The following is a 27,864-nucleotide window of genomic DNA, read 5'->3' as shown; positions in this document are numbered from 1 at the left end:
TGGTGGCCGGAAAGGCTGTTTCAGCCTCATCAACCCAATTCCAGGTAGCCCCTTGTTTTGTTAACTGGTACAATGGTTTTATCATTTGAGCCAAATGGGGCACTAATGCCTATCAATACTCCAAGAAGCCCACAAAAGTCTGCAGCTGCCTCACCGTGGTGGGTCAGGAGTATGCCTGGATTTTATCAGTGATGGCCTCTGGTAGGGCCTTTGTCTCACCCGACCAAATAACTCTGAATAATTTGGCAGACAATCCAGGTCCTTGGACCTTGGATTCATTGGTGGTCCAACCGCATGCTGCCAATTATTGCTGCAAGAGGGGCCTTGCCACTTCTAAATCTGCAAGAGAATCATAATATCATCAATATAATGAAACAGACTGACCCCTTTTTGACACTTCCAGGCGGCTAAGTCCATGGCAACAAAACCATGACAAATGGTGGGGTTATGCACATGGCCCTGTGTCAGCACGGTCAAAGTCCATTGTGATCCTTCCCAAGTGAAGGTGAACTGCTCCTTGCTCTCTGGGGCAATGTGATTGGAGAAGAGTGCATGAGCTTAGTCCACCACAAAGTGGTACTGTCCCTGTTCTGTTGCTAAGTGTTCCATCAAATCCATGACAGAAGGTACAGCTGCATGCAGAGGGGGTGTTGCTTCATTCAGTTCCTGATAATCTACTGTCATGTGCCAAGTACCATCAGGGTTTCTGACTGGCCATACTGAGAAATGGTACGGGCTATGGGTGCCACACACCATTTGCACCTCCTCTAACTTCTTAAGAGTCTTAGTTAAGAAGGGGACAGTGGCCAGAGAGCCAAAAGCATTGGGTGGGGGCCACTGAGCCCAACACAAGATCCCTCATGTGGGAGGTAAAGCGTTCATCATCTGACCCCTGGGTATTCAAATCAAACATGGCCTGCTGCATATTCATCTCCTGGAATATCCGCACCAACTCAGTATATGATTTCCACTTACTCACAGATTCTGCTATTTATCCAGCATCATTTCACACGTCCATATGGCTGCCATCAGCCGCTCAATACAAGTGTGGTCACCTTGCCTCTGTGCTAACTGTTGGCACAGCTACAGCTGCTGATGAAGGAAGAGGTGAGTTATGATAGAAGCCAGCTTCTCCATCGCAGACGTGGAGCAGAAAATGCTATCAGTTCCTTCATCCCAAAGGCAAAGTAACCAGGCAGGAAAGGGCTTCCTCAGATGATGCTGTCGGTACTGCTTGCCTAACTCCGGCAACTCCGTGGGGGTATAAGCACTATGAGAGGTGTGTTCCACCATGTTGGGGGTGGGGGCAGTCCCTGGACTCTCTCCTGGAGTCCCATTGGCTGCTCATGTTCTACCTTCTGATGGATTATGGGGTGAGCTCTCAGCAGAGGAACCTCCTCCTCCTTGGCATCAGACCTAATGGGAGTGTCTGGTCAGGGGGATAGGCTCAAGGTAGCACTGAGAGCTGTTTCTAACTCCTGTTCCAGGCTGTTTATCTGGGCCTATAAGTACCCTGCTTGTGCCTGGAGGTCCTTCACCCCCAAGTTTTGCTCCAAGCTGCGCATTTGAGTACCCAGGCATGCAGCTTGTGCCTGGAGGTCCCTTACCTGTGCAGTGTCCCACAGGAACTGAGCATGTACTTCCTGAAGCACAGTCAGAAATGCCCATCTGACTCTGCCAGCAGAGGTGCATTTCTTCTTGGTGCTGTGTGCTTCCAGCTGCTTCAGTGCCTTTCCCATACTCATGGGAGAACCTTCCATTGCCTCCCATGTTCCCACTGGGGACCATCCAAGCAGCACCTCTGCCACCAGGTACCACAGCCCATGCTGCAGCCACATAGCTGATCTGGGAGCCTCAGGAGATGAAAACCCACTCATCTCAACCTGAAGGCTATACCAAATGTCAGGTTTGATCCCCAGCTGAGGTCTGAGGGGAGTGGGTGGATGGGGGAAGGGGGAAGCTAGCTGGAAGAACACTTGAGAGACAGCAGGTAGATGAAACATGGCTTTATTCAGCAGCTCTTTCAGTGTCAGTATTGCATTTATATGCCTCACAAAAAATAGTGGCTTAGAGCCAGGTGATGAACCTCCTATGTTATGGCTACATAGCTGTTGATTATATAATGCATGGAATTGTGCACCTGCACTCCAATCCTGCTGAGTCATGCAAGATGTTTACTTCAGCCTATGCCTGCCTGGCTGCACCACAGCCACGTTCCTTACAGATGGTTATGACTAAGAGACTGAGTCTCAGAAAATAGGCACTCTATAGGGGATTTTAAGAAGTCCTTGCCAAATCTCTGAAGGTTTTCTTGTAACAAAGAAGATTTGAAAAAGTTGTCAATGAGAATGAGGACTCTGGGTGCAGAGAAAGCAGCATAAAGGTTTTCAGTAAAAACAGAGGGAGGGCTTTCTTGAATGAATAGTGGAATGTCTGAAAGCCTGCCCATCTTCTACTCCAGTCTTCTATGGCTGAGTGGAAGCCAATATTATCTGAAGGCAGAGGAATGGCCTACAGCAGTTCTCTCACATTTGAGTAGGCATCAGAATCCCCTGGATGGATTTTTGAAACACAGATTTCTGGGCTTTATCTCCAGAGTTTTTCTTTATTATTATTATTATTATTATTATTATTATTATTATACTTTGAGTTCTAGGGTACATGTGCATAACACGCAGGTTTGTTACATATGTATACTTGTGCCATGTTGGTGTGCTGCACCCATCAACTCGTCAGCACCCATCAACTCGTCATTTACATTAGGTATAACTCCCAATGCAATCCCTCCCCCCTCCCTCTCCCCATGATAGGCCCCGGTGTGTGATGTCCCCCTTCCCGAGTCCATTGTTCCATGAAATGCATTTTTCAGAGGCCTTCAAGAGGGAATCTTCAAAGTTTTCAATTCAAATTTCTATTTTGTTTACATTTTTATTCTCACTTTTATTTTAGTTTCAAGGAGTACATGCACATGTTTGCTACATGGGTAAATTGGGTGCCACAGGTGTTGGGTATAAAGATTATTTTATCACCTAGGTAATGAGCATAGTACCTGATAGGCAGTTTTTTGACCCTCACCCTCTTCCCACCCTGCACTTTCAAGAAGTAGCTAGTGTCTATTGTTATCTTCTTGTGTCCATGTGTACTCAATGTTTATCTACCATTTATAAAGGAGAACATGGGGTATTTGGTTTTCTCTTCCTTCATCAATTCGCTTAGGGTAATATGAACCACATTTTCTTTATCCAATCTGCCATTAATGGGCATTTAGGTTGATTCTATGTCTTTGCTGTTGAGAACACGGCTGCTATGAATATATGCATAGGTGTCTTTATGGTAGAATAATTTTTTTCTTTAAGTATATGTATGCAATAATGGGATTTCTGAATCAGTTGGAAGTTCTGTTTTAAGTTTTTTTAAAAATCTCCAAACTGCTTCATGGGTAGCTGTATTAATTTACATTCTCATCAAAAGTGTATAAGCATTTCTTTTACTCCATAGCCTCACTAACATCTATGTTTTTTGACATTTTAGTAACAGCCATTCTGACTGGTGTGAGACGGTATCTCCTTGTGGTTGTGGTTTTTATTTGAATTTCTCTAATAGTGTTGTTGACCTTTTTTTGTCATATGCTTGTTGGTCGCATGTATATCTTCTTTTGAGAAGTATCTATTCATATCCTTTGCCCATTTTTAATGGAGATTTTTGCTTATTGATTTGTTTAAATTTTTGCATAAATTTTTCATATTTAGATGCATACTTTGTGAATATTTTCTCTCGTTTTGCAGGTTTTCTGTTTACTCTGTTGTTAGTTTCTTTTGCTGTGCAGAAGGTCTTTAGTTTAATTAGGATCCACTTGTCAATGTTTGTTTCTGTTGCAATTGTTTCTGGGGACTTAGCCAAATATTCTTTGTCAAGGTTAATGTCAAGAAGGGAATTCTCTAGGTTGACTTCTGGGATTTTTATAGCTTGAGGTCTTACATTTCAATTTCTAATTCATCTTGAGTTAATTTTTCTATAAGGTGAAAGGTAAGGCTTTAGTTTCATTCTGCCTATGGCTAGCCAGTCATCCTAGTACCATCTATCGAATAGACAACCCTTTCCCCATTGCTTGCTTTTGTCAGCCTTGTCAAAGATCAGATGATTGTACATGTGTGGCTTTATTATGGAGTTTTCTATTCTGTTCCATTGGTTTATGTGTCTATTTTTGAGGAGTACCATGCTGTTTTGGTTACTCTAGCCTTACAGTATAGTTTAAGTCAGATAGTGTGATGTCTACAGCTTTTTTTTTTTCTTATGATTGCTTTGAGTATTTGGTCTATTTTTTGGTTCCATATGAATTGTAGAGTAGATGTATTTCTAATTCTGTGAAGAATGACATGGTAGTTTAATAGAAATAGCATTTAATCTGTACATTGCTTTGGGCAGTATGGCCATTTTAATATTTATTTTTCCAATCCATGAGCATGGAATGTTTTTCCACTTACTTGTATTGCCTGTGATTTCTTTCAGCAGAGTTTCATAGTTCTTTTGTAGAGAATTTTCATCTCCTTAGGTGGCTGTATTCCTAGGTTTTTCATTTTCTTTATGGCTATTGTAACTGGGATTGTATTCTTTATTTGACTCTCAGCCTGGGCAGTATTGGTGTGTATAAATACTACTGGTTCCTGTAGATCGATTTTGTATCCTGAAACCTTGCTAAAATCACTTATCAGTTATAGTAGCCTTTTGGAAGCGTCTTTCAGGTTTTCTAAGTACAGAATTATATAGTCAGTGAAGAGAGATAATTTGACTTCTTTTCGTATTTGGATGTTCAGGCTCTATTTCTGATTTGACTCCTCTTGCTATTTCTACCACATCTGCAGTTATTTCTTCCACTAAAAATTTAAAGCTCTCGAAGTCAACCATGAATGTTGGAATCAACTTCTTCCAAACTCCTGTTAATATTGATATTTTTATTCCCCCCCCCACCCCGGCATCACAAATGTTCTTAATAACATCTATAATGTTCAATTTTTTAGAAGGTTTTTAATTTACTTTGCCCAGATTCATGAGAAAAAAAATCATTATCTATGGCAGCTATTGCCTTATAAAATGTATTTCTTATATAAGAAGACTTTAAAATAAAAATTGCTCCTGATTTATGGGCTGAAGAATAGATGATGTGCTAATAGGCATAGAAACAACATTAATCTCATTGTATTCCATCAGAGCACCTGGGCGGCTAGGTACATTGTCAACGACCAGTAATGCTTTGAAATGAATACTATTTTTCTGAGCAACAGATCTCAACAGTGGGCTTATAATATTTAGTAAACCATGCTGTAAACAGTTTGCTGTCATCCAGGCCTTGTTGCATTTAAGAAGCACAGGATGAATAGATTTAACATAATTCTTAAGGGCCCTATGATTTTTTGATGGTGAATGAGCATTGGTTTTAACCTAAAGTCACCATCTGAATAATCCCTAACAAGAGTCAGCCCATTATTCGAAACTTTGAAGCCAAGCATTGACGTTTCTCTAGCTATAAAAGTCCTAGATGGCCACTTCCTCCAACAGAAGGCTGTTTTGTTTACATTGAAAGTTTGTTTTCTAGTGTATCCATCTTCATCAATGATTTCAGCTAGATCCTCTGGATAACTTCCTTCATGTTCTACATCAATACTTGCTCCTCTACCTTGGACTTTTGTGTTATAAAAATGACTTTTTCCCTTAAATCTCATGAACCAATGCCTGCTGGCTTCAAAGTTTTCTTCTGTAGCATCCTCACGTCTCTAAGCTTTCACAGATTTGAAGAGAGCTAGAGTCTTGCTCTGTGTTTAAGAGAAGGGATTTTTGTTTAAGGGAAGGTCATGAATGATTTGATCTTCTATCCAGACAACTAAAACTCTCTTCATATCAGCAATGAAACTATTCAGTTCCTATTCATTCATGTGCTCACTGAAGTAGCACTTTAAATTTCCTTCAAGAACTTTTCTTTTGCATTTTCAGTTTGGCTAATTATTTGGTGCAAGATGCCTAGCTTTCAACCTATCTTGAGTTTCAACATGCCTTCCTCAGTAAGCTTAATCCTTTCTAGCTTTTGATTTTAAATAAAAGTTGTGTGACTCTTACTTTCACTGGAACTCTTGGAGACCGTCATAGGATTATGACTAGGCTTAATTTAAATATTGTGTCTCAAGGTCTCTAGGAATATGGAGGCCTTAGGAGAGGTACAAAAATGGGAAACAGTTTCTTGGTGGAGCAGTCAGAACACACACAACATTCATTAAGTTCACAATCTCATGTGGTTTGTGGCACCCCCAAACAATTACAGTAGTAACATCAAATATCGCTAATCACAAATCACCATAGCAAATATATTAGTGAAAAAGTTTGAAATGTTATGAGAATTACCAAAATGTGACATGAAGACATGAAGTGATCACATGCTCTTGGAAAAATTGTGCTGGAAGGCTTGCTTGATGCAAGGTTGCCACAAATTTTCAATTTTAAAAAACAAAATATTTGCAAAGGGCAATAAAGTGAATGAAATAAAATGAGGCATTCTTTTACTACTATAAGAAGTTCATATTGGGAGAAATCAGGTGCTGAACATATGAAAACTCTGTGTTATCTTCACTTATTTTTGGAAATCAAACTGTTCTAAAAATGAAGTTTATTAAAAATGTCACAGGGTTGGGTGTGGTGGTTCACATCTGTAATGCCAGCAGTTTGGGAGGCCAAGGTGGGCAGATCGTTTGAGGTCAAGAGTTTTAGATCAGCCTAGCCAACATGGCGAATCCCCATCACTACTAAAAATCCAAAAATTAGCCAGGTGTGGTGGTGCACACCTGTATTTCCAGTGACTCAGGAGGCTGAGGCAGGAGAATCACTTGAACCTGGGAGACAGAGGTTGCAGTGAGCCAAGATTGTGTCACTGCACTCCAGCCTGGGTGACAGAACCAGACTCCATCTAAAAACAAACAAACAAACAAACAAAGAAAAAATGTGATGGGAAGCCATTTGTGTATTTTAAGTAGATATGGGATAATGAAAGTGATGTGATTATCTTTATGCTTTGAGAAGATCATTCTGGCTGTTGGAGTCAAGATCTCCAGAGCAGTGTGGAAATAAATAAAGACCAATGGCATGAGAACAAGAAAAGTCTGTTTATTCAGAACTTGCTATAGAAAAGGAGTCAACTATCATCACTTGCATTTTGACAGAGACTCAAAGGCAAGCAGAGAAGTGTAAAAGTTTTATAGTGAAAAAATGGAAGGCTTCAGATATGCCCTTGTTAGAGGCTGTTGACATGGAGAAGCTGTAGGCAGGTTAACTGGAAGTGGAGCATCCTAGGTGATTTGCTAGAGATGCATATCTGACTTTCTCTTTTTGGTCCTAAGTTGAAAGCAAGCCCTAAATTTAAAACTTCTCCAAGATTAGGGAGGCTATAAGTTATCAATCATTCCTAGGCCATTTGGGAACAACTATTCCAGTTGTTATTGTTTGGCTTTCTGGACCTCTTAGGAGAAACGGTAGTCAGACTTTCTACAAGTTTGACATATACAGTTGGCTTCCTGTGTTGGTCACTGTAGAAAATTGACTGGTTTCCTAGGCATGTTGCTACAGGTTGTGAATCAGAGTTCTAACTTTATATGTAGTCTGGTCATTTTTTTGTAAGTATGTTTAGTGTCTCTGCAGTAAAAATGAAATCTCTGGGTGCTTAGAGTCTACACAAGGCTGCGTAAAAGAGGAGGTAGTGAAAAAAAATGAGTGATATCTAAAACTGTAAGTTGAATGTGACTCTACTTTGACCTTTAAAAAGTTACTTGACCTGCAGCGTTATAACAGAAGTGTTGAAGTAGGTGACTTTATCTATTGGGTTCTCTTGCTTTTTTGATGTTCTGGCCTTTGTGGTGGTTCATACTCTTTTGGGGATCTCCTTATGTCAAGCATCTTATTATTTATGTACCATCCTCCCCAGCTTCTGCTGATCCTGCTTTTTAGAATTAAGAATTCCCAAACAGGTTGCTTCCAAGATGGCTGAATAGGAGCAGTCTGGGTCTACAGCTCCCAGCGAGATAGATGCAGAAGGCGGGTGATTTCTGCATTTCCAACTGAGGTGCCTAGTTTGCTTCATTGAGATTGGTTGGACAGTGGGTGCAGCTGATGGAGGGTGAGCAGAAGCAGGGCTGGGTGTCACCCCACCTGGAAGTGCAAGAGGTGGCAGGATTTCCCTTTTTTAGCCAAGGGAAGCCGTGAGAGACTGTACCTGGAGGAATAGTACACTCCTGACAAATTACTGCACTTTTCCCACAGTCTTCGCAACTGGCAGACCAGGAGATTACCTCCTGTGCCTGGCCTGGTGGGTCCCACACCCACGGAATCTTGCTCACTGCTAGTGCAGTAGTCTGAGATTGACCTTGGATGCTGACGCTTGGTAGGTGGAGGGGTGTCCACCAGTGCTGCTTGAATAGGCAGTTCTATGCTCACAGTGTAAACAAAGTGGCGGGAAACTAGAACTGGGCGGAGACCACCACAGCTCAGCAAGACCTACTACCTCCTTAGATTCCATCTCTGGGGGCAGGGCATATCTGAACAAAAGGCAGCAGACAGCTTCTGCAGACTTAAACGTCCCTGCCTGACAGCTGTGAAGAGAGCAGTGGTTCTCTCAGAATAGGGTTTGAGCTCCAGTAAGGGACAGACTGCCTCCTCAAGACTGCCTCCTGACCCATGTATAGTCTGACTGGGAGACACCTCCCAGTAGGGGCTGACAGACACCTTATACAGGTGAGTGCCCCTCTGAGATAAAGCTTCCAGAGGAAGGGTCAGACAGCAATATTTGCTATTCTTCAGCCTGCACTGGTGATAACAAGGCAAACAGGGTCTGGAGTGGACCTCCAGGGAACTCCAACAGACCTGCAGCTGAGGAGTCGGTATGTTAGAAGAAAACCTAACAGGCAGAAAGCATCAACATCAACAAAAATGACATCCACACCAAAACCCCATCTGTAGGTCACCAACATCAAAGACCAAAGATAGATCAAACCACAAAGATGGGGAGAAACAAGAGCAGAAAGGCTGAAAATTCTAAAAGCAAAAATGCCTCTTCCCCTCCAAAGGAACACAACCTCTTGCCAGCAAGGGAACAAAACTGGATGGAGAATGAGTTTGACAAGTTGACAGAAGTAGGCTTCAGAAAGTTGGTAATAGCAAACTTCTCCACGCTAAAGGAGTATGTTCTAACCCATTGCAACGAAGCTAAAAACCTTGAAAAAAGTTAGATGAATGGCTAACTAGAATAGCAAGTGTAGGGAAGACCTTATATGACCTGATAGAGCTGACAACCACAGTACAAGAAATTCATGAAGCATACAGAAGCTTCAATAGCTGATTTGATCAAGCAGAAGAAAGGATATCAGTGATTGAATATCAAATTAATGAAATAAAGTGAGAAGACAGGATTAGAGAAAAAAGAGTGAAAAGAAATGAACAAAGCCTACAAGAAATATGGAACTGTATGAAAAGACCAAATCTATGTTTGATTGGTATATCTGAAAGTGATAGGGAGAATGGAACCAAGTTGGAAAACACTCTCCAGGATGTGATATAGGAGAAATTCCCCAACATAGCAAGGCAGGCCAACATTCAAATTCAGAGGAAATATGGAGAACACCACAAAGATACTCCTCGAGATGATCAACCCAAGACACATATTTGTCAGATTCACCAAGGTTGAAATGAAGGAAAAAATGTTAAGAACAGCCAGAAGGAAAGGTCAGGCTAACCACAAAGGGAAGCCCATAAGGCTAATAGCAGATATCTTGGCAGAAATCCTACAAGCCAGAAGAGAGTAGGGGCCAATACTCAACAATCTTAAAGAAAAGAATTTTCAACCCAGAATTTCATATCCATCCAAACTAAGCTTCATAAGTGAAGGAGAAATAAAATCCTTTATGGACAAGCAAATGCTGAGAGATTTTGTCACCAACACACCTGCCTTACAAGAACTCCTGAAGGAAGCACTAAACATGGAAAGAAACAACCAGTACCAGCCACTGCAAAAACATGCCAAACTGTAAAGACCATAGATGTTATGAAGAAACTGCATCAATTAGTGGGTGAAATAACCAACTAGCAACATAATAACAGAATCAAATTCACGCATAACAATATTAACCTTAAATGGGCTAAATGCCCCCAATTAAAAGACACAGACTGGCAAGTTGGACAATGAGTCAAGACCATTGTGTGCTGTATCCAAGAGACCCATCTCACATGCAAAGACACACACAGGCTCAAAATAAAGAGAAGGAGGGAGATCTACCAAACAAAGGGAAAGCAAAAAAAAAAAAAAAAAAAAAAAAATCGCAGGAGTTTCAATCCTATTCTCTGATAAAACAGACTTTAAACCAACAAAGATTTAAAGAAAAGGGCAATACATAATGGTAAAGGGATCAATTCAACAAGAAGAGTTAACTCTCCTAAATATATATGCACTCAATACAAAAGAACCCAGATTAATAAAGCTAGTTCTTAGAGACCTACACAATAATAGTGGGAGACTTTGACATCCCACTTTTAATTGTTATTAATTTAATTAATAACACCCCACATTGACACTTATTCTAAAATTGACCACATAATTTGAAGAAAAACACTCCTCAGAAAATGCAAAAGAACAGAAATCACAAAAACTGTCTCTCGGACTACAGTGCAACCAAATTAGAACGCAGGATTAAGAAACTCACTCAACACCATACAACTACGTGGAAATAGAACAACCTGCTCCTGAATGACTACTGGGTAAATAACAAAATGAACATAGAAATGAAGATGTTCTTTGAAACCAATGAGAACAGAGACACAATGTATCAGAATCTCTGGGACACATTTAAAGCAGTGTGTAGAGGGAAATTTATATCACTAAATGGCCACAAGAGAAAGCAGGAAAGATCTAAAATCAGTACCATAACATCACAATCAAAAGAACTAGAGAAGCAAGAGCAAACAAATTCAAAAGCTAGCAGAAGACAAGAAATAACTAAGATCAGAACAGAACTGAAGGAGATAGAGAAACAAAAAACCCTTCAAAAAAATCAATAAATCCAGAAACTGGTTTTTTGGAACAATCAACAAATAAATAGACCACTAGCCAGACTAAAAAAGAAGAAACGAGAGAAGAATCAAATAGACGCAATAAAAAATGATAAAGGGGATATCACCACCGACCCCACAGAAACACAAACTACCATCAGAGAATAGTATAAAGACCTCTACACAAATAAACTAGAAAAGCTAGAAGAAATGGATAAATTCCTGGACACATATAGCCTCCCAAGACTAAACCAGGAAGAAGTTGAATCCCTGAGTAGACCAATAACAGGTTCTGAAATTGAGGCAATAATTAATAGCTTACCAACCAAAAAAAGTCCAGGAGCAGATAGATTCACAGTCTAATTCTACCAGAGGTACAAAGAGGAGCTTGTATCATTTCTTCTGAAAGTATTTCAGTCAATAGAAACAGAGGGAGTCCTCCCTAACTCATTTTATTAGGCCAGCCTCATCCTGGTACTAAATCCTGTCAGAGACACATAAAAAATAGAATTTTAGGCCAATATACATGATGAAGATCGATGCAAAAATCCTCCATAAAATACTGGCAAACAGAATCCAGCAGCACATCAAAAACCTCATCCACCACAAACAAGTCAGCTTTATCTCTGGGATGCAAGGCTGGTTCAACATATGCAAATCAATAAACAATCCATCACATAAACAGAACCAATGACAAAAACCATTATTATCTCATTAGATGCAGAAAAGGTTTGTTACAAAATTCAACAGCCTTTCATGTTAAAAACTCTCAATCAGCTAGGTATTGATGGAACATATCTCAAAATAATAAGAACTACTTAGAGCAAACCCACAGCCAATATCATACTAAATAGGCAAAAACTGGAAGCATTCCCTTTGAAAACTGGCACAAGACAAGAATGCCCTCTCTCACTGCTGCTATTCAACATAGTATTGGCCAGGGCAATGAGGCCAGAGAAAGCAATGAAGGGTATTCAAATAGGAAAAAAGGAAGTCTAATTGTCTCTGTTTGCAGATGACATGATTGTATATTTAGAAAGCCCCATCATCTCAGCTCAAAATCTCCTTAAGCTAATATACAACTTCAACAAAGTCTCAGAATACAAAATCAATGTGCAAAAATCACAATCATTCCTATACACCAAGAACAGACAAACAGAGAGCCAAATCATGAGTGAACAAACATTCACAATTGCTCCTAAGAGAATAAAATACCTATAAAATCCAAGTTACAAGGGATGTGAAGGACATCTTCAAGGAGAATTACAAACCACTGCTCAATGAAATGAAAGAGAATACAAAGGAATGAAAGAACATTCCATGCTCATGGATAGGAAGAATTAATATAGTGAAAATGGCCATATTGACCAAAGTAATTTATAGATTCAGTGCTACCCCATCAAGCTTCCATTGACTTTCTTCACAGAACCAGAGAAAACTACTTTAAATTTCATATTAAACCAGAAAGGAGCCAACATTGCCAAGACAATCCTAAGCAGAAAGCACAAATCTGGAGGCATCACGCTACCTGACTTCAAACTATACTGCAAGGTTACAGTAACCAAAACAGCATGGTACTGGAACCAAAACAGATATATAGACCAATGGAACAGAACAGAGGCCTCAGAAATAACACTACACATCTACAACCATCTGATCTTTGACAAACCTAACAAAAACAAGCAATGGGGAAAGGATTCCCTGTTTAATAAATGGTGCTGGGAAAATTGGCTAGCCATACATAGAAAGCTGAAATTGGATCCCTTCCTTACACCTTACAAAAAAGTTAATTCAAGATGAATTAAAGACTTAAATGTAAGACTTAAAACCCTAAAAAGTCTAGAAGAAAACCTAGGCAATACTATTCTGGACATAGGCATGGGCAAAGACTTCATGACTAAAACACCAAAAGCAATGGCAACAAAAGTCAAAACGGACAAGTGGGATCTAATTAAACTAAAGAGCTTCTGCACAGCAAAAGAAACTATCATCAGAGTGAACAGGCAACCTACAGAAGAGGAGAAAATTTTTGAAATCTATGCATCTGACAAAGGGCTAATAGAACTTAAACAAATTTACAAGAAAAAAAAAACCCTATCAAAAATTGGGCAAAGGATATGAACAGACACTTCTGAAAAGAAGACATTTATGCAGCCAACACACATATGAAAAAATGCTCATCATCACTGGTCATCAGAGAAATGCAAATCAAAACCACAATGAGATATCATCTCATGCCAGTTAGAATGGCAATCATTAAAAAGTCAGGAAACAACAGATGCTGGAGAGGATATGGAGAAACAGCAACGTTTTTACGCTGTTTTTGGAGTGTATAAATTAGTTCCTCAAGCTTGGCCCAAATAAACTTTCTACTTAAATTAATTTTTTTTTCAGCTTCTTCCTTTTGGTTGACAATGTAGACAATTGCAATGGCATCATCTCAGCTCACTGCACCCTCCGCCTCCTGTGTTCAAGTGATTCTCCTGCCTCAGCCTCCCAAGTAGCTGGGATTACAGGTATGCACCACCATGCCCAGCTAATTTTTGTATTTTTAGTAGGGACGATGTTTCACCATGTTGGTCAGGCTTGTCTCGACCTCCTGACTGCAGGTGGTCCACCCACCTCGGCCTCCCAAAGTGCTTGGATTACAGGCGTGAGCCACAGCGCCCAACCCTCACACTGTGAACTGTTATCCAAGAAACAACATGGGAGCTCAACAGAAAAAGTGGAAGAAAGCTTGGATACTTTGAAAGAAACTGTGGACAGTTGCCTGATCCATGGGTCCAGCAGAAAACTGCAAGTCTTGGTTGGGCACAGCATTTGGGGAGGCCAAGGTGGGTAGGATTGCTAGAGCTCAGTGGTTCGAGACCAGTCTGGGCAACATAGCAAGACCCCTGATCTTTACTAAGAAAACAAAACAAAACAAAAACAAGCATAGTGGTACATGCTTGTAGTCCCAACTATTCAGGAGGCTGAGGTGGAAGGATCACTCGAGCCCAGGAGTCAAAACTACAGTGAGCCAAGATTGAAGTTGCAGTGTGTCATGATTACACCACTGCACTCCACCTAGGAGACAGAGTAAAACCCCATTTAAGAAAGAAAGAAGAGAAAAAAAGAGAGAAAGAGAGGAAAGGAAAGGAACAGAAAGGAGAGGAGACAAGAGAAAAGGGAGAGGGAGAGGGAGGGGGAGAGGGAGAGGGGGAGGGAAGGGGAGAGGGAGAGGGAGAAAGAAAGAGAGAGGAGGGAGGGAGAGAGGAGAAGGAAGAAAAAAAGAAGGAAGGAAGGAAGGAAGGAAGGAAGGAAGGAAGGAAGGAAGGAAGGAAGGAAGGAAGGAAGGAAGGAAGGAAGGGGAAACTGTAAGTCTTCACGGAGCAAAAGGTAAGAGATACTATCTTCATGATACACATTACCACTGGGGAACTGGGCAATTGGCTATTATTAGAAAAGAATGGGGGGGCGGAGCAAGATGGCCGAATAGGAACAGCTCCAGTCTCCAATTCCCAGCACGAGCGACACAGAAGACCGGTGATTTCTGCATTTTCAACTGAGGTACTGGGTTCATCTCACTGGGGAGTGCCGGAAGATCGGTGCTGGTCAGCTGCTGCAGCCTGACCAGCGAGAGCTGAAGTAGGGCGAGGCATTGCCTCACCTGGGAAGTGCAAGGGGGAAGGGAATCCCTTTTCCTAGCCAGGGGAACTGAGACACACAACACCTGGAAAATCGGGTAACTCCCACCCCAATACTGTGCTTTAAGCAAACAGGCACACCAGGAGATCATATCCCACACCTGGCCGGGAGGGTCCCACACCCACGGAGCCTCCCTCATTGCTAGCACAGCAGTCTGTGATCTACCGGCAAGGCAGCAGCGAGGCTGGGGGAGGGGCGCCCGCCATTGCTGAGGCTTAAGTAGGTAAACAAAGCTGCTGGGAAGCTCGAACTGGGTGGAGCTCACAGCAGCTCAAGGAAACCTGCCTGTCTCTGTAGACTCTACCTCTGGGGACAGGGCACAGTAAACAATAACAAACTTGGCAGAAACCTCTGCAGACGCAAACGACTCTGCCTGACAGCTTTGAAGAGAGCAGTGGATCTCCCAACACGGAGGTTGAGATCTGAGAAGGGACAGACTCCCTGCTCAAGTGGGTCCCTGACCCCTGAGTAGCCTAACTGGGAGACATCCCCCACTAGGGGCAGTCTGACACCCCACACCTCACAGGGAGGAGTACACCCCTGAGAAGAAGCTTCCAAAGCAAGAATCAGACAGGTACACTCGCTGTTCAGAAATATTCTATCTTCTGCAGCCTCTGCTGCTGATACCCAGGCAAACAGGGTCTGGAGTGGACCTCAAGCAATCTCCAACAGACCTACAGCTGAGGGTCCTGACTGTTAGAAGGAAAACTATCAAACAGGAAGGAGACCTATACCAAAACCCCATCAGTACATCACCATCATCAAAGACCAGAGGCTTAGAGATTTTGTCACCACTAGGCCTGCCTTACAAGAGACCCTGAAGGAAGCACTAAACATGGAAAGAAAAAACCGGTACCAGCCATTGCAAAAACATGCCAAAATGTAAAGACCATCGAGGCTAGGAAGAAACTGCATCAACTAACGAGCAAAATAACCAGTTAATATAATGGCAGGATCAAGTTCACATATAACAATCTTAACGTTAAATGTAAATGGACTAAATGCTCCAATTAAAAGACGCAGACTGGCAAACTGGATAAAGAGTCAAGACCCATCAGTCTGCTGTATTCAGGAGACCCATCTCACACGCAGAGACATACATAGGCTCAAAATAAAGGGATGGAGGAAGATTTACCAAGCAAATGGAGAACAAAAAAAAGCGGGGTTGCAATACTAGTCTCTGAAAAAACAGACTTTAAACCATCAAAGATCAAAAGAGACAAAGAAGGCCATTACATAATGGTAAAGGGATCAATTCTACAGGAAGAGCTAAGTATCCTAAATATATATGCACCCAATACAGGAGCACCCAGATTCATCAATTAAGTCCTTAGAGACTTACAAAGAGACTTAGACTCCCATACAATAATAATGGGAGACTTCAACACTCCACTGTCAACATTAGACAGATCAACGAGACAGAAAGTTAACAAGGATATCCAGGAATTGAACTCATCTCTGCAGCAAGCAGACCTAATAGACATCTATAGAACTCTCCACCCCAAATCAACAGAATATACATTCTTCTCAGCACCACATCGTACTTACTCCCAAATTGACCACGTAATTGGAAGTAAAGCACTCCTCAGCAAATGTACAAGAACAGAAATTATAACAAACTGTCTCTCAGACCACAGTGCAATCAAACTAGAACTCAGGACTAAGAAACTCAATCAAAACTGATCACCTACATGGAAACTGAACAACCTGCTCCTGAATGACTACTGGGTACATAACGAAATGAAGGCAAAAATAAAGATGTTCTTTGAAACCAATGAGAACAAAGATACAACATACCAGAATCTCTGGGACACATTTAAAGCAGTGTGTAGAGGGAAATTTATAGCACTAAATGCCCACAAGAGAAAGCAGGAAAGATGTAAAATTGACACTCTGACATCGCAATTAAAAGAACTACAGAAGCAAGAGCAAACATGTTCAAAAGCTAGCAGAAGGCAAGAAATAACTAAGATCAGAGCAGAACTGAAGGAGATAGAGACACAAAAAACCCTCCAAAAAAATCAATGAATCCAGGAGTTAGTTTTTTGAAAAGATCAACAAAATTGACAGACCACTAGCAAGACTAATAAAGAAGAAAAGAGAGAAGAATCAAATCGACGCAATTAAAAATGATAAAGGGGATATCACCACCGACCCCACAGAAATACAAACTACCATCAGAGAATACTATAAACACCTCTACGCAAATAAACTGGAACATCTAGAAAAAATGTATAATTTCCAGGACACTTACACTCTTCCAAGACTAAAGCAGGAAGAAGTTGAATCCCTGAATAGACCAATAGCAGGCTCTGAAATTGAGGCAATAATTAATAGCCTACCAACCAAAAAAAGTCCAGGACCAGATGGATTCACAGCTGAATTCTACCAGAGGTACAAGGAGGAGTTGGTACCATTCCTTCTGAAACTATTCCAATGAATCGAAAAAGAGGGAATCCTGTCTAACTCATTTTATGAGGCCAACATCATCCTGATACCAAAGCCTGGCAGAGACACAACAAAAAAAGAGAATTTTAGACCAATATCCCTGATGAACATCGATGCAAAAATCCTCAATAAAATACTGGAAACCCGGATTCAGCAACACATCAAAAAGCTTATCCACCATGATCAAGTGGGCTTCATCCCTGGGATGCAAGGCAGGTTCAACATTCGCAAATCAATAAACATAATCCAGCATATAAACAGAACCAAAGACAAGAACCACATGATTATCTCAATAGATGCAGAAAAGGCTTTTGACAAAATTCAACAGCCCTTCATGCTAAAAACGCTCAATAAATTCGGTATTGATGGAACGTACCTCAAAATAATAAGAGCTATTTATGACAAACCCACAGCCAATATCATACTGAATGGGCAAAAACTGGAAATATTCCCTTTGAAAACTGGCACAAGACAGGGATGCCCTCTCTCACCACTCCTATTCAACATAGTGTTGGAAGTTCTGGCTAGGGCAATTAGGGAAGAGAAAGAAATCAAGCCTATTCAGTTAGGAAAAGAAGAAGTCAAATTGTCCCTGTTTGCAGATGACATGATTGTATATTTAGAAAACCCCATTGTCTCAGCCCAAAATCTCCTTAAGCTGATAAGCAACTTCAGCAAAGTCTCAGGATACAAAATTAATGTGCAAAAATCACAAGCATTCTTATACACCAGTAACAGACAAACAGAGAGCCAAATCAGGAATGAACTTCCATTCACAATTGCTTCAAAGAGAATAAAATACCTAGGAATCCAACTTCCAAGGGATGTAAAGGACCTCTTCAAGGAGAACTACAAACCACTGGTCAGTGAAATAAAAGAGGACACAAACAAATGGAAGAACATACTATGCTCATGGATAGGAAGAATCAATATCGTGCAAATGGCCATACTGCCCAAGGCAATTTATAGATTCAATGCCATCCCCATCAAGCTACCAATGAGTTTCTTCACAGAATTGGAAAAAACTGCTTTAAAGTTCATATGGAACCAAAAAAGAGCCCGCATCTCCAAGACAATCCTAAGTCAAAGGAACAAAGCTGGAGGCATCACGCTACCTGACTTCAAACTATATTACAAGGCTACAGTAACCAAAACAGCATGGTGCTGGTACCAAAACAGAGATATAGACCAATGGAACAGAACAGAGTCCTCAGAAATAATACCACACATCTACAGCCATCTGATCTTTGACAAACCTGAGAGAAACAAGAAATGGGGAAAGGATTCCCTATTTAATAAATGGTGCTGGGAAAATTGGCTAGCCATAAGTAGAAAGCTGAAACTGGATCCTTTCCTTACTCCTTATACGAAAATTAATTCAAGATGGATTAGAGACTTAAATGTTAGACCTAATACCATAACAATCCTGGAGGAAAACCTAGGTAGTAACATTCAGGACATAGGCATGGGCAAAGACTTCATGTCTAAAACACCAAAAGCAACAGCAGCAAAAGCCAAAATTGACAAATGGGATCTCATTAAACTAAAGAGCTTCTGCACAGCAAAAGAAACTACCATCAGAGTGAACAGGCAACCTACAGAATGGGAGAAAAGTTTTGCAATCTTCTCATCTGACAAAGGGCTAATATCCAGAACCTACAAAGAACTCAAACAAATTTACAAGAAAAAAACAAACAACCCCATCAAAAAGTGGGCAAAGGATATGAACAGACATTTCTCAAAAGAAGACATTCTTACAGCCAGCAGACACATGAAAAAATGCTCATCATCACTGGCCATCAGAGAAATGCAAATCAAAACCACAATGAGATACCATCTCACACCAGTTAGAATGGCGATCATTCAAAAGTCAGGAAACAACAGGTGCTGGAGAGGATGTGGAGAAATAGGAACGCTTTTACACTGTTGGTGGGGTTGTAAACTAGTTCAACCATTATGGAAAACAGTATGGCGATTCCTCAAGGATCTAGAACTAGATGTACCATATGACCCAGCCATCCCATTACTGGGTGTATACCCAAAGGATTATAAATTATGCTGTTATAAAGACACATGCACACGTATGTTTATTGCGGCACTATTCACAATAGCAAAGACTTGGAATCAACCCAAATGTCCATCAGTGACAGTTTGGATTAAGAAAATGTGGCACATATACACCATGGAATACTATGCAGCCATCAAAAAGGATGAGTTTGTGTCCTTTGTAGGGACATGGATGCAGCTGGAAACCATCATTCTTAGCAAACTATCACAACAACAGAAAACCAAACACCGCATGTTCTCACTCATAGGTGGGAACTGAACAATGAGATCGCTTGGACTCAGGAAGGGGAACATCACACACCGGGGCCTATCATGGGGAGGGGGGTGGGGGGAGGGATTGCATTGGGAGTTATACCTGATGTAAATGACGAGTTGATGGGTGCAGCACAGCAACATGGCACAAGTATACATATGTAACAAACCTGCACGTTATGCACATGTACCCTACAACTTAAAGTATAATAATAATAAATAAATTTAAAAAATTAAAAATTAAAATTAAAAAAAAAAAAAGGAATCAAGATCTCTGGGGGAATTTGCAGAACTCTGAGTTGTGAAATTGTATTTCCTGGAGTGCTAGGGTTTCAGCAAATGTGTCACAGAAAACTCTTCTTTTAAATAGTGTGTCTTTTTTTAGTGTATTGAAAATGTACATGTAATTTTGTTTGAAGAATAAAGCAATACCAAAACCGGTAGCCTGGAGTACGATCTAGTTTTTTCTGCTTGATTTTGTATTTTTATAGGGTCATAATAAATGGGAAGTTCAATTTGGTTTATGGGATTAGGACTGGAGAATTCATCTGCTTCACTTGCTCCTTTCCCCATAATTAGATTAAATCAGGAAGTCCCTAGGTTCATTCACCTTTTGTAATACACTCTACATTTTGGGGTACTCTGGAAGTAAAAGATGGGTTCCAATTATGATGTTAGATGGGTCCCAATTATGATGTTAGTGCTTCCCATAGCACCACAGGGAATTCAAAGCTCACTTCCCTATGTGCTTCGATTTCTCACCTGGGGTTGTGACAAGTCATAAAAGGTATAATAAAGAGGAAAGGCCTGAGTGTTTTAAGCAGTGGAATGACATGATGAAGATTCTATTTTTATGTAATTAAATATTTTTAAATATTACCTGCATAAATGAAACATTTAATAATAATGCTTCAATTCTGAAAAAAAATTAAATAGTGAGGGATAGCCCTACCAAATGTTGAGATATAAATCCATGGTAATTAATATAAGTGCAGAAATAGTCTGACAGAACACTGGGACAGAGTGTATTAGCTCGTTTTCACACTGTTATACAGATACTACCTGAGACTGGGTAATTTTCAAATCAGGTAGTTTTATTTGACTCACAGTACTGTATGGCTGTGGAGGCCTCAGGAAACTTACAATTATTACCGAAGGCTAAGCAGAAGCATGTACCTTCTTCACAAGGTGGCAGGAGGGGAGGTGAGCTAAAGGGAAGTGCCACACTTTAAAACCATCAGACCTCATGAGAACTCCCTTGCTATCATGAGAACAGCATGGGGAAAACTGCTCCCATAGATACAATTACCTTCCACTAGTACCTCCCTTGACACATGGGGATTACAATTCAAAATGAGATTTGGGTGGAGACACAAGAGCCAAACCATATAACAGGTTTAAAACAGGTCTAAGCTTATGTAATTTAATATATAACACAGGAAATATTTTAAATTATTAGGTAAAGGATAGACTAACAATTTATTGATATTGAAACAATGAGCTGGCCACTGGAAATAAGTTAATTTATCAAATAGTTAAATATTTTAAATGTACAAAACAAAATTCCAGAGGTATTAAAAATAAATATTGAGAAGGATTTTAAAAATCATGGTTTGGGGAAAGGTTTTCTTCTAAATATGGCATAAAAGCCACAAACTGTAATAAAAATGATTGACAGGTTTGACTATATAAATATTGTAAAACTTCTTAAAAGCACATAATGAATAACAATAATTACAAAATATAATAAACAAGATTAAAATCCATATAAAATACTGAAAATTGTAACATACACAACAAACAATGGTGAATATATCTAGTATAAAATATATGTTGCTAATTAATTAAATAACTGGTGGATACGCCTGTATCGGTTAGCTTATATTAAATTATACTAGAGTGAAAAAAAAGCCTAAAAATACCTGTAGTTTGCAACCACAAATATTTATTTACTTCTCAGGCTACATGTCTCTATCAGATCAGCTGTGGCCCTGCTGTCTATTGTCTTCACTTTAAAACTCTAGCTGAAAGAGCAGCCTCTATCTAGGACATTACTAATCTTGTGGCAGAGAAAAGTTGGTGAATTATAAAAGGTTTCTTAAACCTTTCTCCTAAGTGGCATATTTCACGTCCAAATGCATTCCATTGACCATGGTAGTCACATAGCCAAGTCTGATGTCTGTGAGACAAGAGTATAAGCCTGTTCTAGGGAGGAGCCCCACTGAGAAGAATACCAAGTATTTTAAACAATAATACAATCTATATAAACTCTATAGAAAAATATAAAAAGAACACAACTGTCAATACTTTTTTAAAAGCTAAATTTCATCACACAAATTCAAATTAAAACAATTATCACCTGTCATATTGAAGTTATGGCAAAAAAATTTTTTTTAATTTATTTTTTATTATTATTATACTTTAAGTTCTAGGGTACATGTGCATAACGTGCAGGTTTGTTACATATGTATACTTGTGCCATGTTGGTGTGCTGCACCCATCAACTCGTCAGCACCCATCAACTCGTCATTTACATCAGGTATAACTCCCAATGCAATCCCTCCCCCCTCTCTCCTCCCCATGATAGGCCCCGGTGTGTGATGTCCCCCTTCCCGAGTCCAAGTGATCTCATTGTTCAGTTCCCACCTATGAGTGAGAACACGCGGTGTTTGGTTTTCTGTTGTTGTGATAGTTTGCTAAGAATGATGGTTTCCAGCTGCATCCATGTCCCTGTTTAATGTGAGAGAGAATGAAGGGAAATGAACATTGTTATGCACTGGTTTTAGGAGTATAAATTGTTTAAGCATTTTAGGATAATAATTTGGCAGTATCTATAAAAGTTTTAAATACTCAAAGACTATGTGTCAACAATTCTACTTCTCAGACTCTCTCCTACCTACTTGTCTCCTAGAATCTTGTGCTGCTTACTAATAACAGATGTGATGACATTCTAATTTTCATTTCTCTCATGTTATCTGACCCTACTTTGGAATTTTTATTTTTACCAGTTTTTACTTATTCTTGTTCTAAAATTTTGTTGAGATGCACCGTGTTGTGGGGTCCTTTCCTATTTACTCCAGTCACCACTCTAAGGGCCATTTCAATTTGAACCATTTGAGCAATGAGAAACCTTATTTAACCTTATATAATTTCTTGATAGTTTTCTTTGCCTTATTCTTTTCTTCTCTTCTGTCTTGAACTCCCGTAAGTTGGATGTTGTGCATCTTGAATTGTTTTTCAATATCTCATGTATTTATTGTCACAATCTTTCTGTCTGTTCTAGATTTCCTCATATTTAACTTCCAATTTTTCTTTTTTCTTCTCTCTCTCTCTTTTTTTTTTTTTTTAATGGAGTCTCACTCTGTCACCCAGGCTGGAGTGCAATGGTATGATCTGGGCTCACTGCAAACTCCGCCTCCCGGGTTCAAGCAATTCTCCTGCCTCTGCCTCCCAAGCAGCTGGGACTACAGGTGTGTGCCACCACATCAAGCTAATTTTTGTAGTTTTAGTAGAGCTGGGATTTCACCATATTTGCCAGGCTGGTCTCGAACTCCTGACCTTGTGATCCACCTGCCTCAGCCTCCCAAAGTGCTGGGATTACAGGAGTGAGCTATTATGCCCAGCCCCAATTTTTCTTTAATACTAGTGTAAATCATGCTGTTTATTCATTTTTCAACCTATATGCATAGCAAGGAATATTTTATGATGATTTTGGAGCATTACACAACTATAAAAATAAAGATACAGGTGACAGAAGGTGATAGGAGGAAATTGGTGAAGAAAAGTGAAAGAAAACATAGGAATACTGTTAGCTTCTTTTTATTAAGCTAAACAATGTGAATTTGCTGATATCCAACCATTTTTAAACTAAAATTAGGAGTTTCATATTGTTCAACAAAATGCATAATGGGCAGATGAGAGATACTTTTAAATACAGATGGAACAAGATGAACTAAAATAATATAATTAAAACTGAAGAGTGAGTGTGACTTAAATTCTCACCTTTCTTATAAAAGAGTAAATAAATGACATCTAAAGTAAATAAACCAAGAAATTTCAAAATAAGTAAATTACTTAGAGTTAAGGAAGTTACTACCCCAAGAACAGAAGCAGACATATTAAAATGTTGAAGAATAAAGGAGAAAACAGACATTCAGGATAGTTTATTGTGAGCCCTTGTGAACAATGGAATTTTATTATTTGTGTGTGTGTTATACAGACACATTGCTTTGATAAAAATAAAGCAAATTTCTCCGTTGGAAGCCAGACACTGTCAGATTGGACAAAGCAAACAAACAAAATATAAACCCCAAAACATAGCTGTTTATAAGAAATATACCTAAAACAAAATGACATAAATTGGAAAAAAAAGTAAGGATGTAAAAGTATATTTGAGGCATATGTAGCAACCTGAATTTTAGACAAAATAGAATTCATGGTAAAATTATTAGACGATAAATGTGGATAAACATGGCTTTTTTTCTCCAAGATGACAGATTAGGGGCTTTGTTGGTGCATCTCATTTACTTGGAAATAGCAAAATTGTGTGTAGAGATTCATACTGTGGATTTTTATCCAAGAAGAAACACAGGAGCTCAACATAAAAACAAAAGAAACTTCAGATACTTTGTAAAACATGGCAGGCAGCGCACCATGTCATGGGTCTGTCAGAAAACTGGGAGTGGGTCCCCAATGCACAAGAAGGGTAGGAAATGTCTCTCTGATATACATTTCCACTGGAGACCCAGGTAATCCAGGCCACAAGGGAGGTCTTTGACCCTACCCAGTACTGGATCGCAGTAGAGAGACTGTGAGAAGGAGTGGCAGTGGGAAGTCTTTTGCACATGCTTCCAGACCCTAGCACAAATAGAGCATGACCATTCCTGATTCTAGCTCACAGTGGGCTGCATGGGAACCTCCCAGCCAGCACAAGCAGCAGTCATTGGTTTGGGGAGTCTCTGGACTGAGATTTGAGATTTAGTCTTGAATTGGGGAAGAACCCCCAGAATTGGACTTCAGAGGTGAGTGTGGCATGAGTTGGGCAACCCCGTTTCACAGGACTGGACTGAAAGAGGTGTGGTTTGGGAGCCATGGATTTTGTGCTGGGCAAGGAGTTTCATGACCTGGGGCAGTTCTCTAGTCTGAAGACAGACTGCTTGTAACTTAGTTAACTGTTTTAGCTTTCTGCCAGTGGCAAGACATACTAGGGAGCTCCACCAGATTGATAGCATGGGAATGAGTCAGATTTCACCATTGCCTGCTAGGTTATGGAGCATGAGCTGCCCTTCTTTCCCTGTGTGGGCTCTTTGGCATTGCACCTCTCCTCCCTGGAGCATAGCACCAACAGCCTGAGAACTATCTTCTGACTCCTGTCAGGGCTAGTGCTTGTGCTTCATGTCAGGAAGCCTGAATTTGGGCTTTTTTGGCCCAGCCCCACCTCACAGCTAACCACACAGCCCATTATAGCATCTACACAGCCCATTACAACATCTGTTGACACAATTGCACAGTAATCAGAAAGGAAACAGGCATTTTGTGACCTCTGCTATCATCATTGCCCACACCACACCAGATACTCAGGAAGACTTGAGCCTACTTATCCACCTGGTAAATTACTACTACAACTAACATTTGAGAAAGCCACCACACTAAGTTTATTTACAATCAAGGAAATAGCAGAGAGGCTAGGAAAGTCCCCTGCCACCCCCACCAGGGCTGCTGTCTGTGCCTGACATTGACAGACCTGAGGGCAGGCCAGACCAACACAGCTCCTCCCAGCTGTGACCCCTTCTGAAGCTGAGTACAAAGGCCAGGCTACTGTGTGTTCTACAGAACAGTCCATTTGCTTGAGGCATTAGAGAGCTTCTTTCTGAAAAAAAAAAAAAAAAAAAGTCAAGCACAAACTCTACTGCTACCACCACAGCTAGCTATTCCAGTGCCACCTAGTTCCATAGGGTCAAGCTGCACAATCTAATACAAAATCTGCTGATGTAAGTGCACAAAGCTTGGAAACAAGAAGAGGTTCTGCAGACCTCTGCCACCTCAGCTTTCCGGGAGGCCATGAGCGTGCTTACTTGTCCAGTATACCACTAGTAAAAATAGCACTTGAGAAATCCACCACATTAGGCAATCTGTAACAAAGGAATTTATACAGAGTCTTTGCCACTGGGATCATTCAGAACTAAAGCCAAACAAGCCCACCCAACATATAGTCACATTTCAAAAGAAAATATTAAAAAGTCCTGACCAAATGAAAGTATATTTAAAAAAAAAGACATTACAATTTCTGCAGATGAGAAGGCATAAGCATAATAATTCTGGAAGTATAAAATAAAAGGGTTGAATGAGAGCCCCAAAGGATCAAAATAGCTCTGTAGCAGTGGATCATAACCAAAATGCAATTTTAAATACCAGAAAATGAATTCAAAATATTGATATTAAAGAAGTTCAATGAAATCCAAGAAAAATATGAAAACAAATACAAAGTGATCAGAAAATTAATTTAGGATGTGAACGAGAAATTTACCAAAAAGATATATATTTAAAAAAACAAAATAGAAATTTTGGAAACAAAAATTTATGTGAAGAATTACAAAATACAGTTGAAATATACAAAATACAGTGGATCATGCAGAAAGAAGAACCTCAGAACTTGAAGGCAGGCCTATTGAATTAATTTAGTCAGACAAAATTATTTTTAAAAAGAGTTTAGTAAATAAAGCCTCCAAAGAGTCAGAGACTACACAGAATATCCAAGTCTGTGAATCATGGGTATTCCTGAAAAGGAGAAAAAAAAGCAAAATATTTGAAAAAAAACTGTTTAAGAAAAGAACTGAGGAAAACATTCATAATTTAGCAGAAACCTAGACATCCAGATACAAAAGGCTCAACAAACTCCAGGAAAATACATCACAAAAAGGAGGTCACCACGACATATAACCAACAGACTGTCTAGCATCATAGTGGAAAAAAAAAAACAAAAAAAACAAAAAAAAAAACAGCCTAAATACAGCAAGATAAAAGTGTGTAGTCACCTATAAAAGAAACTCAATCAGACTAACAGTGAACTTATTAGCGGAAACCATAACAGCCAAAAAAGATTTAAATGTTATTAACAAAGGGCTTAGAAAACCCTCCAACCTTATATTTTGTATCTTGCTTAAAAAAAAAAAAAACTTTATAAATGAAGGAGAAATAAAGTCTTTTACAGACAAGCTAACATATAGGAAATTTGCAACACTAGATCACTCCTATAAGAAACATACAAAAGAGTTCTAAACATGAAAGCAAAAATTCGATATTCTTCATCATAAAAACACACAAACATATAAAACACATAGATTTTATAAAACAATTACAAAATGAGGAAAATAAAAATATCAAATGGCAACATGACAAAAGTATGCAAAACTACAGAGAGAGAAAAAAGAAACAAATAATCTACAAAGCAACTAGATAAAATTAACATTAAGAAAAAACTGTTACTTATTAATACTAACCTTAAATGTAAATGGATTAAATCTTCCACCTAAAATATATAGATTGGCACATGGATTAAACATTGCACTATCAATACACTGCTTGCAAGAAACTCACCTAACTGGTAAAGACACTTACAGAATAAAAATAAAGGGGTGAAGAAAGATATTTTATGCAAACAGAAACAGAGAGAAGCTTAAAATAAGAATAATCAGAAATGAAAATGAGATATTACAGCTAATACCAAGAAATAGAAATGATCATCATAGACTACTATAAACATATCTATACTCACGAACTAGAAAATCTAGAGGAAAGAGATAAATCTCTGAAAATGTACAACTTTCCAAGATTGAACTAAGAAAAAGTGGAAATTTTGAACAGACCAGTAACAGATAGTGATATTTATCCAGTAATAAAATATTTCAAAAAATAAATCCCAGGCAATATGGATGCACAGCCAAATTATACAAGACATGCAAAGAACTGATGTCAATCATTCTGAAATCATTCCAAAAAATTGGGAAGGATGACATCCTTCCTTACTCATCTATTACAGCACCATGATCTAGATACCAAAGCCAGATGAGCACACAATAAAAAGAAGAAAACTACAGATCAATATTTATGATGAACATAGATGCAAAAATTCTCTACAAAATACTAGCTAACAAAATTCAATAGCACATCAAAAAGATAATACACCATGATCAAGTGGATTTTATTCAAGGAATGCAAGAATGGTTTAACATATGCAAATAAATAAATGTGATTTACCACATAAACAAAATTAATAGCAAGTAATGATAGGGTCATGTCAATAGATATAGACAAATAATTTTATAAAGTTCAACC

The 27,864-nt window shown here is 39.4% G+C and overlaps 1 long non-coding RNA gene across 2 annotated transcripts in view; it reads left to right on the top strand.

Moving 5' to 3' along the window:
• The window catches only part of LOC135969035 (uncharacterized), a 175,206-nt gene that overhangs the window by 109,633 nt on the left and 37,709 nt on the right, over positions 1–27,864 (top strand). Inside the window, exon 2 of one of the 2 annotated variants that reach the window (XR_010584088.2) lies at positions 7,964–8,073. The exons of the other annotated variant lie outside the window; for it this stretch is intronic. This is a non-coding gene — a long non-coding RNA (uncharacterized lncRNA). The remainder of the gene's footprint in view (positions 1–7,963; positions 8,074–27,864) is intronic. 2 annotated transcript variants of the gene reach the window in all.

Source organism: Macaca fascicularis, chromosome X, assembly GCF_037993035.2.
Source record: "Macaca fascicularis isolate 582-1 chromosome X, T2T-MFA8v1.1".
Taxonomy (NCBI): Eukaryota; Metazoa; Chordata; class Mammalia; order Primates; family Cercopithecidae; genus Macaca; species Macaca fascicularis.
This window is presented reverse-complemented; position numbering and strand designations above follow the sequence as displayed.